A 13,847-nucleotide genomic window follows, 5' to 3' on the forward strand; every position below is an offset into this window, starting at 1 on the left:
TGCTTCCTGCGTCTGGGGTTTTTTTGTTTGTTTGTTTCTCTTGAGACTTCCTCTCATTTACCATTGAGTTTAACTATGGCACCCAACTTAGTTACCAAACTTGTTTTGTTTGTGCTGAATGGTAAAACAAACAAGCACAAACCAGCAAGAAAACTGATGTTAACAGAAAAGTTTAATAAATCTCATTTTTTCAGAGATTTTCAAAGGGAGGAATATCCCAGTAAGGCTGACAGGCCAGGCAGATCTTCAGCACCTCCTTTTCTATGCATGAAGAGGTTCTGAAGACTTGTTATCTTGTGTGTTGTAGCGATAATAGAGTTTACATATATAGATACTTTCCCAGATCTGGTGTTTCTGCCTTAGCACCTGGGAATCCTGTTGGATGCTGCTTCCATTTGCTGTTTGATGTAGCTGCCCTAAGGCATTGTGGATGAACAAAATCCTACAACCCTCCACTCCTTTTCTGTCTGGATTGCTGTATTAAAAAAGTGTAGCATGCAATGCTTAATTCTGCCTTACAAATAAATTTTAGCAAAGCAATACTATCATAACTCTATTGTTGCCACCTTCTCCTTCATTAGCTCCCAGCCTTCCTTTCTCACTTGTTATAGTAATGTGTTCATCTAACGACTTCCTATATGCCAACTGGACAGTTAGTCTCAGCCCTTTTGTAAATGGCTGTTATTAACCTGATGTTTTGTCCTTGTCTTTTTGAGCTTCTGGGCTCACTGGATATCACCGTCCACCACACTCATGCTAATTATCTAACATGGCTCACGAGACTTGGATACTTTAGCTGTTTTGTTTCATTTATCTTGCACATTTTTCCTGTAACATATCTCAATGGCCATGCTTGTCTGTTGCTTCTGTCCACAGGTTAATTTAAATTTTGAATCTTTGGCAGGTATGTTTGAACTTGAATTTTTTCAATTCTAAAAAGATGTATAGTTGTTTTACTTACTTGCATTCTTGATTTTTAAAGTAATCAAAGACTGTGATTTTTAATCTACTATTTTCCCACTCTCCATTTTGTTTTAGAATCAACTTCTACTAGAAGCTGATCTCTAGAATCTATTTATTTTTCTGTCTCCTTGACTATGTTTTCTTGAATGAAAATATCTTTACATCTTTATAAATAATATTTGCCTTATTGATAACCATTGACCATCTAAATACTTTAAACTATTTCTCTTTTGAATGCTAGGGCATATGAATCATACTCATGCACTGAATACATAGAGTAAATTATGCAAACAATTTCATTTCTTTTTGCTAGTCAGAATCGGTGGTATTAGGGCCAATTTACTCCCCAGAAGAGCTCCTCTTGGCAGCTTAATGTCTTTTTATTTAGTTATTTGCCATCTGTAACTTGTTTCTGTTCTATTTCTTTACTGGCTATGGATGAGGTCAAGATGGTGATTTGGCAGTTGCTGCTGACCACCTGTTTTTCAGCTCATCAGCCCGCATGGTTGCCACAACGTCACATAGATAGTACAGAACCTGCCTCCGTCCAGGGCTTTACTTGTAATCGATGTCCTTACAAGCCACAAAGAAGTCCCTTCTGCCACTGCTCTGTCTCACTGCCAGCAGTGTGCCTGAGATCCCTCAAAGAGGATGTTCCAAAACAACCGTCCTCAAAGGCCGTGCAAATTTCTGCCAGCCTTCCCATAAGTAACAGGAGAATCTGCTTCCTGTTTAAAAAGAACCACTGACATTGTCTTTCAGTTAGCAACCAACCACACATGCCTTTTTGCAAAAATTCCTCTTTGATCATTACAGTGCCTTCATTTTTCTTCCTCACTAATTTGCCATTACTGAGTTAAAAGAGGAGAACATGGAGTTACCACTGGCTGTGCATCTTGGGAAGTGAGCAGCAGCTATTGCACCGTGGAGTGGAGTCTGCATTTGAGAAATGGAAAACGGGGGCCACATTTCTCCCAGCGTTCTAGAAGAGAATTTTAGCAGCAGTATCACCACTGGGTTTCTAGCAGCTGTGTGTATTTTCTAGCAGTGAGAATTATAGTTTGGGGACAGAAATCATAACTGTCTTGTCATTTCTTTTCCCTCCCCCCTCTTAATGAGAAAGTACTATTCTTAATGATTTTATAGTGACATCTACAAACTTACATGAAGAATTACCACAGTCTGCTAAGTGCTGTAAAATGAGCAAGGTGTGTTTCAGTGTCATATATTTGCTTACAAGTCTGCTATTCAGCTGCTGCATTCCACATTCTACAGAGGAAGCAGAGCTGAAACTCAAGCAGCATGCAAGTTGTTGTCCAGGTACTAAGTAGCTCTTTTCTTTCTGAATACTTCACAGTCCAGTCCTTATATTTTGGCTGATATCAGGAATAAACTTGAGGACGTAAGTGTGCCTAATAGTAGAAGAATGTATGCTTGCAGTGTTTCAACTTTCACCAGTCTTTACTCTGGGGCCACTTACCACCTGAACCTCTGAACATGTCAGCTGAAGCCTTCCTCTAGGAACTCAAATGGCAGAAAGACTGCACATTTTCAGTAGTGCAATGGAGTGGGATTACTTTAAACTGCATTATGTGCATAGTACTAAGAATCTGCTGCTCAGATTTCTTTTGGATTCCTCGCAATTTCTGCATATTCACAAATGTTTCACTAATAATATACACAATGGTCCTGTCAGTCTTAATGCAGAGTCTGCATAGCTATAAATTGTATGACATGACAATTATCATGCAATTTGGGGGTTGTGGGAGCTGTAAACATTATAATAATCTGATTTAAATACTCAGTGCTCCAACAAATTAGGGATGATTATAGTGAGTTGAGTTCTGCCTTGAATGCAAATGCAGTTTCATCCAACTCCAATAGCAATTCCATGAAAGTACACAGAGAGAGCATGTGGCTCATAAAGTATTCTTAAAAAGGAAAATGTTGTATATATTAATGAACACAAAATAAAACCTAGGGGGAAATATGAATATACTTTGTGATGCTTATCTCAGGGATAATTGTTTAGATTTTTATGTCTGGAACAGCTAGCATTTCAAAAGCTAAATATTTGATTCATACAGTTTATTTTATTTATATTAGACATTCTCCATGTGTCTGAAATTTATCCCTTTGCTCTGGACCTGCATCACTTGCACCCTTATCTCATACGATGAAGCTGCAGTGCTACACAGGCCTTGCATGGGCCCTCTGCACAACAGCAGATGCTATGTGCTAGTAATAGGCAGGTGTTCAGTGTGTGTACCTGTCTGTGTTTCTCTGGGCTGCTGCTTGTCACCTGTACTATAGTGTGTAGGAGCTCTAATTGTGGGCTGGTAACCCCAGATCGAGTTCAAAGAGAGAACAAAAAGTCTGTCCATTTGCCAAGAGCTGCCATTTCTAAGACAAGAAAAAGCAGATGGACGTGGACAGGCAGGGAATAAAGAGAAGCAATGACAGTATTGATCTGTATGACTGTGCACTCCACTGCATGTTGTGTTTAGCTGTCTCCTTCACAGTAAGTGAGGGCTATGGAGAGGGTATCTTTATGCAGACTGGCTTATTTTGCACTGGGATAACCGGCTCAAAGCTGAGGGCATATGAAGGATAAAATTCCCACTTGGGTTTGAGAGATAAAAGTGCCTGTGGGTAGCTAGCAGTGCCTGTCTAGAGATGAGGGAGAAGTGCAGATAAGTGTTTTTAATATCCAGATTCTACCTACTCAGCTTTCTTAATTGTATGTTGGAATCCTATTGATAAATACAGAGCCCATCCTGAAGCAGAGCGATGCACTGTTGTTTGCAAAACACCAGGAAGAGCTCTGTTCTGTGACTGACAGTTGAACTCCTGGAGCACAAGACACAGTGCACCTTGTTGTCCTGATAGAGAAGGGACATCGCAGTGAGCGCTATAAATGTAAAACTGAAACGAGAAAGCCCAGGGTACTACTGTAGACAGAACAGAGCTGTCAATAGAAATCAGAGTAGTCCCTAACATATCCATTTTCTTCCCACACTGTGTGCTTACACACACTTGTGACTTTCTTTCCCTTTCCCCATCTCCTTTAAAATATGCTAGCTATGATGGACAAGCCTAGAAGTGCAGCTATCTATTTCCCCTTACCATCTGCAGCTGAAACAGCTGGATGCGTGGATCGCCATGCACTTTGGAGGTGATACCAATGGCATGTGTTAGACGGTCTAGAGGGGCCTGTTTCAGAACAGCACAGGCACCACTCCACTCCTGAGACATGGTGCATCACTTGCGCTGTGGCCTGAGCTGGGGCATTGTACACCATTTTAGCTGTCAAGCTAAAAGACTAGCAGTAACAGAAGCTAAAATGAATTATCAGCCCATTGCGTATCTGCTATAAGCAGAAACATTTGCAGTGATCAGTCAGCAGTTTATTGGCTAAGATCAACAACTGAGATAACTACAAATAAGTGGCTTTGCAGCCTTTTCTTCTAGCATGTCTTTTGCAATCAGTATGAATTATTACAGTGGGTTTCAAGAGGTACAAAGAAAGTTCAGCTAGCAAGCAAATAGATATAAAAGAAAAGGATAAAGGGAAAGCCAATGTTAATGGCTTTTCCTTACCAAAGACAGCTGGAGTTCATAACTGTATCACTATTAGTCTGCACAGTGTCATTGTCAGTCTGAAGACAAAAAAATCAATGTGCTGTTTTCTTTTTTCTTTGAGAACAGAAGAATGCAAGAACTAGATTGGGATAGATTAGTTCAAATATCTGGTCTGATGGCAAATAACATTGGGATCAGAGAAATGAAAATGCTGTATGAACTCTGGCCAGAAATTCCACATTTACTAGAAATCCAGTAGTGCTGTTGTTCTCTACTGGGATGCTCTGATCTTCCGTGCTGCCCTGACTGTTCACTTCTCTAAGGATGTGGAAGAGTTTTCAAAAGTGAGATCTTCTGGAGAGATGGCCCCCATTTTAGCCAGAATATTTTGTGCCATGACTGCAGCTGCTTTCATTATTTGAAGTCAGTGCTCAAACAGTCTCTAAGAAAGAACCTCGTTCTAAGCTAGTGCTTGCTCACAGCCAACATCCCACTATGACCCGAGGAGCAACTCAGCTGGTAACAGTGCAGTGTGCTTTTGAATATGATGAAAAAACAAATTCCCGATGCCTTCTTATTAAAAATCTCTTAGTATTTTTCTAAAAGTAGGGACTTCTTGACCAAATTTCAACATGGATGATGTCATTGTTAAATCCCATTTGCAGACCTAGCCATTACTTGCTTCTCTTGCTGCCCAAAAGAGTTATAGAGGATTGCTATGTCCCACTGAACAGCTGATGTACATGGTCTCAGAAAGCACCATTCCAGCAGTTCCTGGAATGCAGCATTGCCATCTCTTGCAAGTTAAATGCAAACCTCACAATGTTTTTTTAAAGCTTCAGTTCCTTGACTCAATGATTAGGTGAAAATCTTAGTTTTCATAAAATTAATCACCTCATTTTATGAAGATGGATATAGAGAAAAACTTGATTATATGTACTTTTATAGGATCAGAAAATATCAGGCTCAGAAGAAACTGAAATGTATTATATTTTTAGAACATTCCTGAGTTTTTAGACCTGACCTGCGTGTTTTTAATTCTTGGTTTTGCATACTGAAAGTGTAGAAATTTAAAATTATTTCTTTGTACACTATTTCATGAGACAGTGCTGTTTGAATCCACTTTGTTTAATATTTAAAGAATTTGGTGGGCTGAAATTCCAAAAAGGTGATGGGAATACATCATATTCCTTTTTTGATAGTTAATTAAGAAACATCTGATTGCATGCAATGTAGAAAGCGGACCTTTCAATTCACTATTAATGCACATACTTCTTCTTGTCCTAAGATAACTTATCTCCAAAGGAGGAAAGAAAAAAAAGGTGAACTTTCAGTATTTTTCCCACATGTGAGAAAAGAGCCCATAATCAACAGATAATGTAGTAACTGGCCCTAGAAGGGAAAGAAATGGTGTGTCTAGTTCTGGGAATGCCTTAGAAGAAACCTTCCCATGACAGGCTGTATGACTCCTTAGCAGGTTTCTGTTGTCCTTCCCCAGAGGTTTCTTAACAAGATCTTGGGACTGGCCACCACTCTTTTTGGATGCATCTTTGTCTTGGTTCTCAAGCTATATGTTGCCATCTGGTACTGAGTCTCTAAATTTCCCCACCTCGTCAACTGGCAGTTGAATCAGCACTGATTTTATTATGTGTGCTTTCTCACTCCTATTTATGGATCAAAATTAAGAAAGAAAGAAAGAAAGAAAAAAAGCTTCTAAAACAACTACTGCCACCTAGTGTCATACCAAACTCAGAATATCCCACACAGGCAGCTCAAGCTCTTCCCACTGGAAAAATCCTCAGCAGTAAATCCAATTTCCATTGATTTCAATTGGCACCGACTTCCTCAGACATTAATGTTACAGCTTGTATAGCAAAACCTATATATTTTCCATCACTATATCCAGGGAAATAGTTTTACATAGGATACCTGAGAATCTGTGTGTGTGCATTGATGTGATGACAGAGAATTTAATTCCATTCTGCAGCTTTACACTAATGCAGCATTACTTGGCAGCCTGTGGTAGGGTGGCAGCCTGTGCCAGTGGTGTTGCAGGTGAAGAAATGTGTCTACCTGCTCATTTACCAGTTTTAGAAAGCTGGCTCTCAGCAACATAAAACCTTTTTAAAGGTATTTGCCATACTGAGATAAATAGCACCATTAATTTTAGTGTATTTTAAAGCACTGTGATAAGTATTTTATACCTGATTTTCTTATGGTGGAAAATCCTTAAACTAGAGCTTAGCAGAAGGAATTTGTGATGCAGCATTCTCTTCAGAATGATACAACTCCTAATGATCCTTTGTGTTGAATAAAAACTATTATGAGACAAGGCGCACTAGAAGATATTAATTACACTTCTTGGTGCTTGTGGCAATAATTCTGATTGAAATGAATTGCGTCATTTATTAATGTGAGGCTTGATACACTGTGTGCTGTTAAATATTCTTTCTACAAGACAAAAGCTCAGTTGGAACAATGCTATCACAACTCACCTCTAATGGCTGGAAGCTGAAAGCCCAGTAAGATTATCTCTGTCTGGTCTGAGGTTTTACCAGCAATAGAATCCACTGAGATTCCCGCAAATACTTTGGGCTCAACTAGTGCCTGTTCTCTGAGGTCCTCAGTGGTCTTAGAAATTAAGTAATCCTCCAAATATTTCTGCATTAACTTGGTGCATATTATTGAATACATTTTGTAGACTGTTAAAGCAAGGTGGAAAAACTGACACTGACAGCACTTACATGTATGTACATGGGAACAGTACTTGGAAGTACGTACTATGTTTCAGCGTTAGCTGTAGAGCTAGGCACAGAGTCCAAAAGTTTTGTCTGTGTTTCCTGTTCTTGGATCAGCACACTTCTCAAATTACTGGAGCAGGATTTAGAAAATGAAAGGAAATGGGGCACTAATAGTCAAGACTGTGAAAAGAGTGGGAATTGTCAAGAACCCTGAGTGAATGCTCCATCTGCTCCTCAGAGGACTGTGAAGTAATAGCCAACATGACACAGACACATTCTAGAGCAGCTTATGACCTCTTCATTTATGAAAATCTAAAGTAACTAAAGTAACTGAAGTTACAAAGGAATGTTTGAATATCATCTTCTTGCATGTCTTAGTGATCATCAGCAGATCTGGGAAAGTTTAGAACTGCAACCTGAGAATAGTCCATGAACTGTGAAGGGCATAAAAACTGGCAGAGCTCCTGATGCAGGAAAATGCTAAGCAGCTGCTTAATTTTCAGCACATGAATATTCCCTGAAGTTTAGTGTGTGCTCGGTCTTTGTGGGATTGGCACATTAGCACTGAGAGGTTAAAGGACTATTTTCCACAAACCTTTCATTCCCAGTGCTTTGAAAAAGTGAGATACATTTTCTCTTACACAGCATCTTAGTCCATGCTCCACATAATGTCCTGTTATCTCGGTGGTATTGCTCACACGAATGTCATAATCTGACTCTATGTATTAGTCTTATACAGACTAATACAGACAAAGCTTTTGCAGTTGGAAGAGACAGGTGCAACTGAGGTTAATGTTGAATTTATTGCCTCATTGTCTTTCCAAGCCTACCAGTAAAGAAAGAGCAGTGAAGACATATCTATTCTGTTTTTCTTAACTAAAAATAACTCTCAATTTTTAACTTTTTTTTCATCCTGAGGGTAGAGTTTAAGACAAGTCTTGAAACATTTCAGGACTTACTGAACAAATATCTCCTTACTTTGCCATGCAAAACATCCACAAGCATTTTAACCCCCTACTGTTTTATCTTGACATATCTTGGCCTAATCTTATACAGAAACAGGAAGCTTAACAAACGATCTCCGTGTTTTCCATGAAATATGTTATAAATAATGTAATTACAATGTTGGTCATTCAGATTATCCTGATCTATGGATACACCCCAGCACCATATTAGACTTGAAAAGAGAATGCCTCTGAGCATTTTGGATAAATGTCTGCAAATCTGTATGGGTAGTTCCAAGTCTTTCAGCTACAGGTATTACTGAGCTTTAAAAAAAAAAAAAAAATTCAGGTACACAGGTAGAGCTAATCATAATAGCTGCAAGGTATTTCCTGGCAGCCTGCCAAACAAAAATGCAATTACAGCATGAATGTTCTCTGCTTGGATGCAAACTTAGAACCAGCCTGAAAACTTAGTTATAACATTGTTTGAATGTCTGTCTTGCCTGTTGAATGAAATAAAGTACATGAATATAATTTTTATTTTGCATCCCTATTAGTATACTACACATGATGCTTGAACAGCTGTCATATAGTCAGCTGTCAGTCATAACATCTAATTACATCTTGTATGTATTACTAAAAGTCTCTGAGTGAATTTGAAGTTTCAGTAAGCCTGACCAATCAAAAATGGGTAGGCCACAAAAATCACGAGGCTTTGAATCAGGAGATCTAGAAGAATCATATTGGGCTCCCCATTATCTGCCTTGCAAGCAGGAGGGATATAAATGAACCCTTTTCCTTTTCTTCTTTTTTTCATTGAAAGCTGAGACAGATAAGCAAGGAACCGAAGCTTTAAATAACTAAAATATTATAGGACAAGTAATGAACTATCTGGATATGGCAACACTAAGTCAAAGAAACTTGCTATTGTTCTGTACAGACATCTCTTTATTTTTTTGAATTTCTTTAAAAATCAGGGCCAGATTGTGTTTTGCACATCCAATCCAGTATTGAATAGTGGAGAAAGATCCATCAAATCTCTTCCATTCTTTTCTGTGGTCAGTGATACAAAGGGAGACCAAACGATATTGTATGAGTGTCAAGTTTTGGCTTGTTCTGCAGTGTCATGGTGATTGACAGTCCACTGTTGAAGAGTGGCACAGTGGAGCCTTTAAGGTACCTGTTGTGTTTCAGTGTCTTTCCCTGCTTTCAGAGTGCATTTTTACTTCAAAATGAGAAGAATTTAAAAGCCTCAAAACAGATGAGAGATTTTCTGAGAGCAGTCCTAAGTGTCTAACTTCTAGCTTGGATGGTAGTAGTGTGTTCAGTACAGGCTGTGCCCTGGTGAACATGTGCTTTGGAAGGAAGAAGGAAACATGCAAGCACTTGGGAGAGCCCTACTTTGACAAGGTTTGGGGGTAGCGATTTCTCATTATGATTTCTCTACAGTACTGAGTTTTGAATGAAGTCACTGCATCAGCATCAGCGATGGTTTGGACAATTCACAATCTACACAGGAGCATTCTTCAAAAAATGTCTTCTTTTTAGTGTGTATGTCCCCATATTTTGACCTGGCAAAAAGAAAAGGCAAAATAAGCCACGTTTCTACTTTTTTTAGCAGGTACCGTCAGATTTTTGGCTTAAATCGTACTTGCAGCATTCAGCTGTAGTATGTCTATTTGGTTGGTAGGAGCAGAAGCCTCAAAGTTCTCAGAGCTATGGTATTATGGGCTCTGGACAGACTGTTAAAAATAAACAGTGCCTCCTTGAAAGACCTTTTAATCTATATAGACTAACATGGAACAGAGGAAGAGTGTCTTACAAATAACTGTTTTAACCTTTACTTTGTGATTTTAAACATGAGCTTTATGATAACTACAGAGAGACGAGAGCAGAAGTCGTAAATGGTGATATCTCACTCTTCCATGTAGTGTGGCAGTGGAGAGAACTAATGCTTGCTGGCTGGGTGGTTCAAATGAGATGCCTCAGAGACACATTTCTCAAAAGGCCTGTGAAAGAAATGGGGATCTCCATGGCCATGGGTTTTTGTATACAAAGGAACTGGGCCCTTCACAGTCCGTGACACCATTTGTAATCTTGAGTTGGACATGTACGCGATTATTGAATCTTGGTAGGGGGTCTTCCGATACGGTCCCTCTCTGAGTGGTTTCCTGTGTTTATTCTGCCTCCCTGTCCCTTGTGTCTGCCTTCATGCTGGTTTATTTTTCAAGTGCCTGTTCAGGCCTATTGAACTATTTTTTTTTTTTTTTAACTTCTTGTAGCAATTTAATGATAAATTATCACACAAATTTTACTTCTCATTATTTTTATTGATTTCTATTAATTTATAGTAGAAGTTATTCATGGCAACAGTATTCATGATTAATTCAGCAGAAAGCTATGAAATACACTCTAATGAAAAAGCTATATAGAAAGCATGAACCTGACATTTAATCACTTAAACTTACATTTAACTTTTAAGTGTGAGTAGTCCCATAGGCTATCCATTGGAAGTGCTTGTGTTACCTGAGCTGAAAGTACTGGAGGTTAAAATACTGTGCAATTTAACCAACATATTAAGGACAGAATTAGGGACAGAAGGCTACAGCAGCTTTGTTCCAGAGACATTCACAATTGTCATACATTTGTTAATTAGCAGAGGACTATTGTGTTCCAAGCATTTTTTAGCCTGGAATGAAGTGAAGGGACTTGATTCAAACATTCATAGGGAGAAATCCAGGCCCCGTTGAAGTCAATGGGAATTGTGCCATTGATTAAGAGGGCCAGGATTTCACACATAATCTAAATACAGATGCCTGGAAGAAGATGGGAAGCAGACATAAATTCAGCAATGACACTGAGGCCAGACACAATGATCTCCATAATGTTGCCTTCCAGCGAGATGCCTACCAGTAGTGAAATCCTAATGAAAAACATCTTTCAAAAAGTGCTTTCTGCAAATTTTTTCTGTACCAGTGGTGCATAAGTCAATATGCTGGTAAGAAAGGAAGGTTATAGAAATGTGCCTTGGTCTTGCTATTGCAGTAATACTGATTCATGACAATGTAGTAGAGTTTAAAACTGAAATACTTGAGCTTAGCTGGAGAATAATGGGCTCTGAGGAGGCTTTTGTGCATTTCATAATCGGTGCTGACAAAATATGGAAAAAGACATTTTGGCTAAATCATCTTTCCTACTAAAACTGTACACTATGATTAGTTACTTCTGTCTCTCTAAATTAGATGAAGTAAGGACAGGGGGACTAATGTAATTAGCAAAGGGGTGGAAAAATGGCTTCATATTACCTTGGAAATCTTCTCCAAGTCACATAGACATTTGGATGAAAATCGCTGTCTCTGAAGGTAGATTTTTCAGACCTCAAAAGCTGACATCACATTTCTGGTCATAGATAAACTATGTGAAACACAAAGATCAGAAATATATTTTCTATTATTTTGATACACACAAATATCTTCTAATATCTCATAATTGTTCTCAAGAGTTTAGAAAGGAAGGAATAATAATATTGGTGAAAGTAGATGTCTGATTCTAAAGGATTAACAAAAAAATCTATTCTTGAAGTTTTAGATTTTGTAGGCTTGTATTGATCTTTCTTCCTCTCAGTTTAAAAAAAAGCCTACTTTTTAAATTAAACAATTGATGTTTTTGGGCTAGTGACTGCTGTTCTAGTGGCTCACCTGAATCTGATCAAATGTTTCTTTTATTCAATGAGAGAAGAGCTGCAAACAATTTGATCAGTGGCTCAGTCAATGTGCAGCAGCTGAGCATCTGGCCTGAAAACAGGTCAACAGCCTTCTTTTCCCATTTGCTGTATTTATCCTTGGGAAGTCTCTGCTCTAAAGAGACTTTATCAGCAAGGGAAGTTGGTGAGTGATTTTTCTAATATAAAGATTGTTTTGGTTTTATGGCATAAAGCATCTTACTTTGTTGCACCACCTATGTATGTATTCATTTGGGACCTGAGTAAAGAACAGGTCAATGAAAAAATGCAAGTGCATTTCAGCTCCCTCTCCCTCCCTTCCTCCCTCCCCCCCCTTTTCAAAGACAAGGCTCCTGTACAGGTTTTCAGTATTGGCCTTCCTTCCTCTTCTTCCTTCTCTTTTTGATACCTTACTAGCATATTTTGTTCCTGAACTCCTTTTCCACACTGTCATGAGGTACCAAGTGATGCTAGCTTTGAGAATTGCCATGCATACCTTCTGGTACACAGCTATGACAATAAATAGGTTTACCAGGTCAGCTCCAACCTCTAATGCTGCTGGAAATGTGAGAGTCCTGCTTCTCTGTGGAATGCAGAAGGCTCGCTTACAAGAGCACATTTTTAAGCCCACAAGTCTGAGTGGGTTTGAAATGTGTGCAGCCGAGCTCTTTTGGTCCTAATGAAAACATGCATGTGGCAGTACTGAAATTCCTGCTTTAAAATAATCCCACTTTTTGGGGGTTGTTGACTTAATAACACTGTGGACCCTTTTACTCTCTCCTAGAGTGCCTGGTGGTTTTTGTTTGGTTTTTTTTTTTTCTTTCTTGCCACCACAACAACCAGTGACAGATATTGTATTCCACCTCCGTTTTATTTCTTGCTTCCTTTTTAGACCATTTTGAATGCTGAAGTTTAAGGCGTTTCATAGAGCTCGGCAATCAACCTAATTTTAATGACTCATTTTAGTTCTAGCACCCTCCTCCTTACTAACAGACAATCCAATCACTCAGCATTGCCTATATCGTAATCTTTGTGTCTTCTACAGCCACTTATTCAGTACAAAGTAAATGCGAATTATTTTTACAAAATTTTATGTTAGTGAAGATGTCATTCTACCACCTAGAAAAATATTCAGCTTCACCTGTAACATTAACATTCTCACTTAGCTTCTGGTGTGTTCATTTTTCATAGTTCAAAAGACCTGTAGTTCTGTCTGCAAACCTGAAGCATTATGCCATTATCACTAGGGATCAATATGTAATTTTACCTCCAAAAATACTTTTCGAAGGTCTGTTTTTCCCATGGCTACTCCTGTGTATGCTCTTAATTATAGTCATGGCTAATTTTAACAAGTTGGATAATATTAATTCCATATTGCTATGAAATATCTTTCCCAGCTGATTTAGAAAATTGGGGCATTTTAACTATAGCTGTTTAGGTGAATTGTTTAAAGAGCTGGCACGCAGCCGCAGTTGTATGAAATTACACAGTCTCAAGTTTAAACTGTTAGTACACATTGCTGGAGACAGCTTGGAATAACCATATAAAAAAACCTGCAGGCTCTCTAATTTATCTTTAAAATATCAAGTTTGTATGAACCTGTTCCTCCTCTAGTTCTTGGCAATTTGTTCTTTACTTAAATTTCTAGCAAAAGTTGAAAAATTCTCTTTTGAATCTGCCTGCTGTTTGGCATGCCTGAAGCTGAAGCTCTGGACTGGGCCAGAAATTTGGATTTTAAAGCTGTCGAGGCTGGATCTAGGTCTTAAATATATCAAAATCTGTGCATTGTTAGATTTGAAAACCTGGTTTACCTTTAGCTTCTCCTTGGAGTCATGCTTTTAGATATAAATTGTTCTGTATAGAATTATATTTCTGGTGATTTTCAGCGGGGAGGCA

This window comes from Aptenodytes patagonicus, chromosome 11 (assembly GCF_965638725.1).
Source record: "Aptenodytes patagonicus chromosome 11, bAptPat1.pri.cur, whole genome shotgun sequence".
NCBI lineage: Eukaryota > Metazoa > Chordata > Aves > Sphenisciformes > Spheniscidae > Aptenodytes > Aptenodytes patagonicus.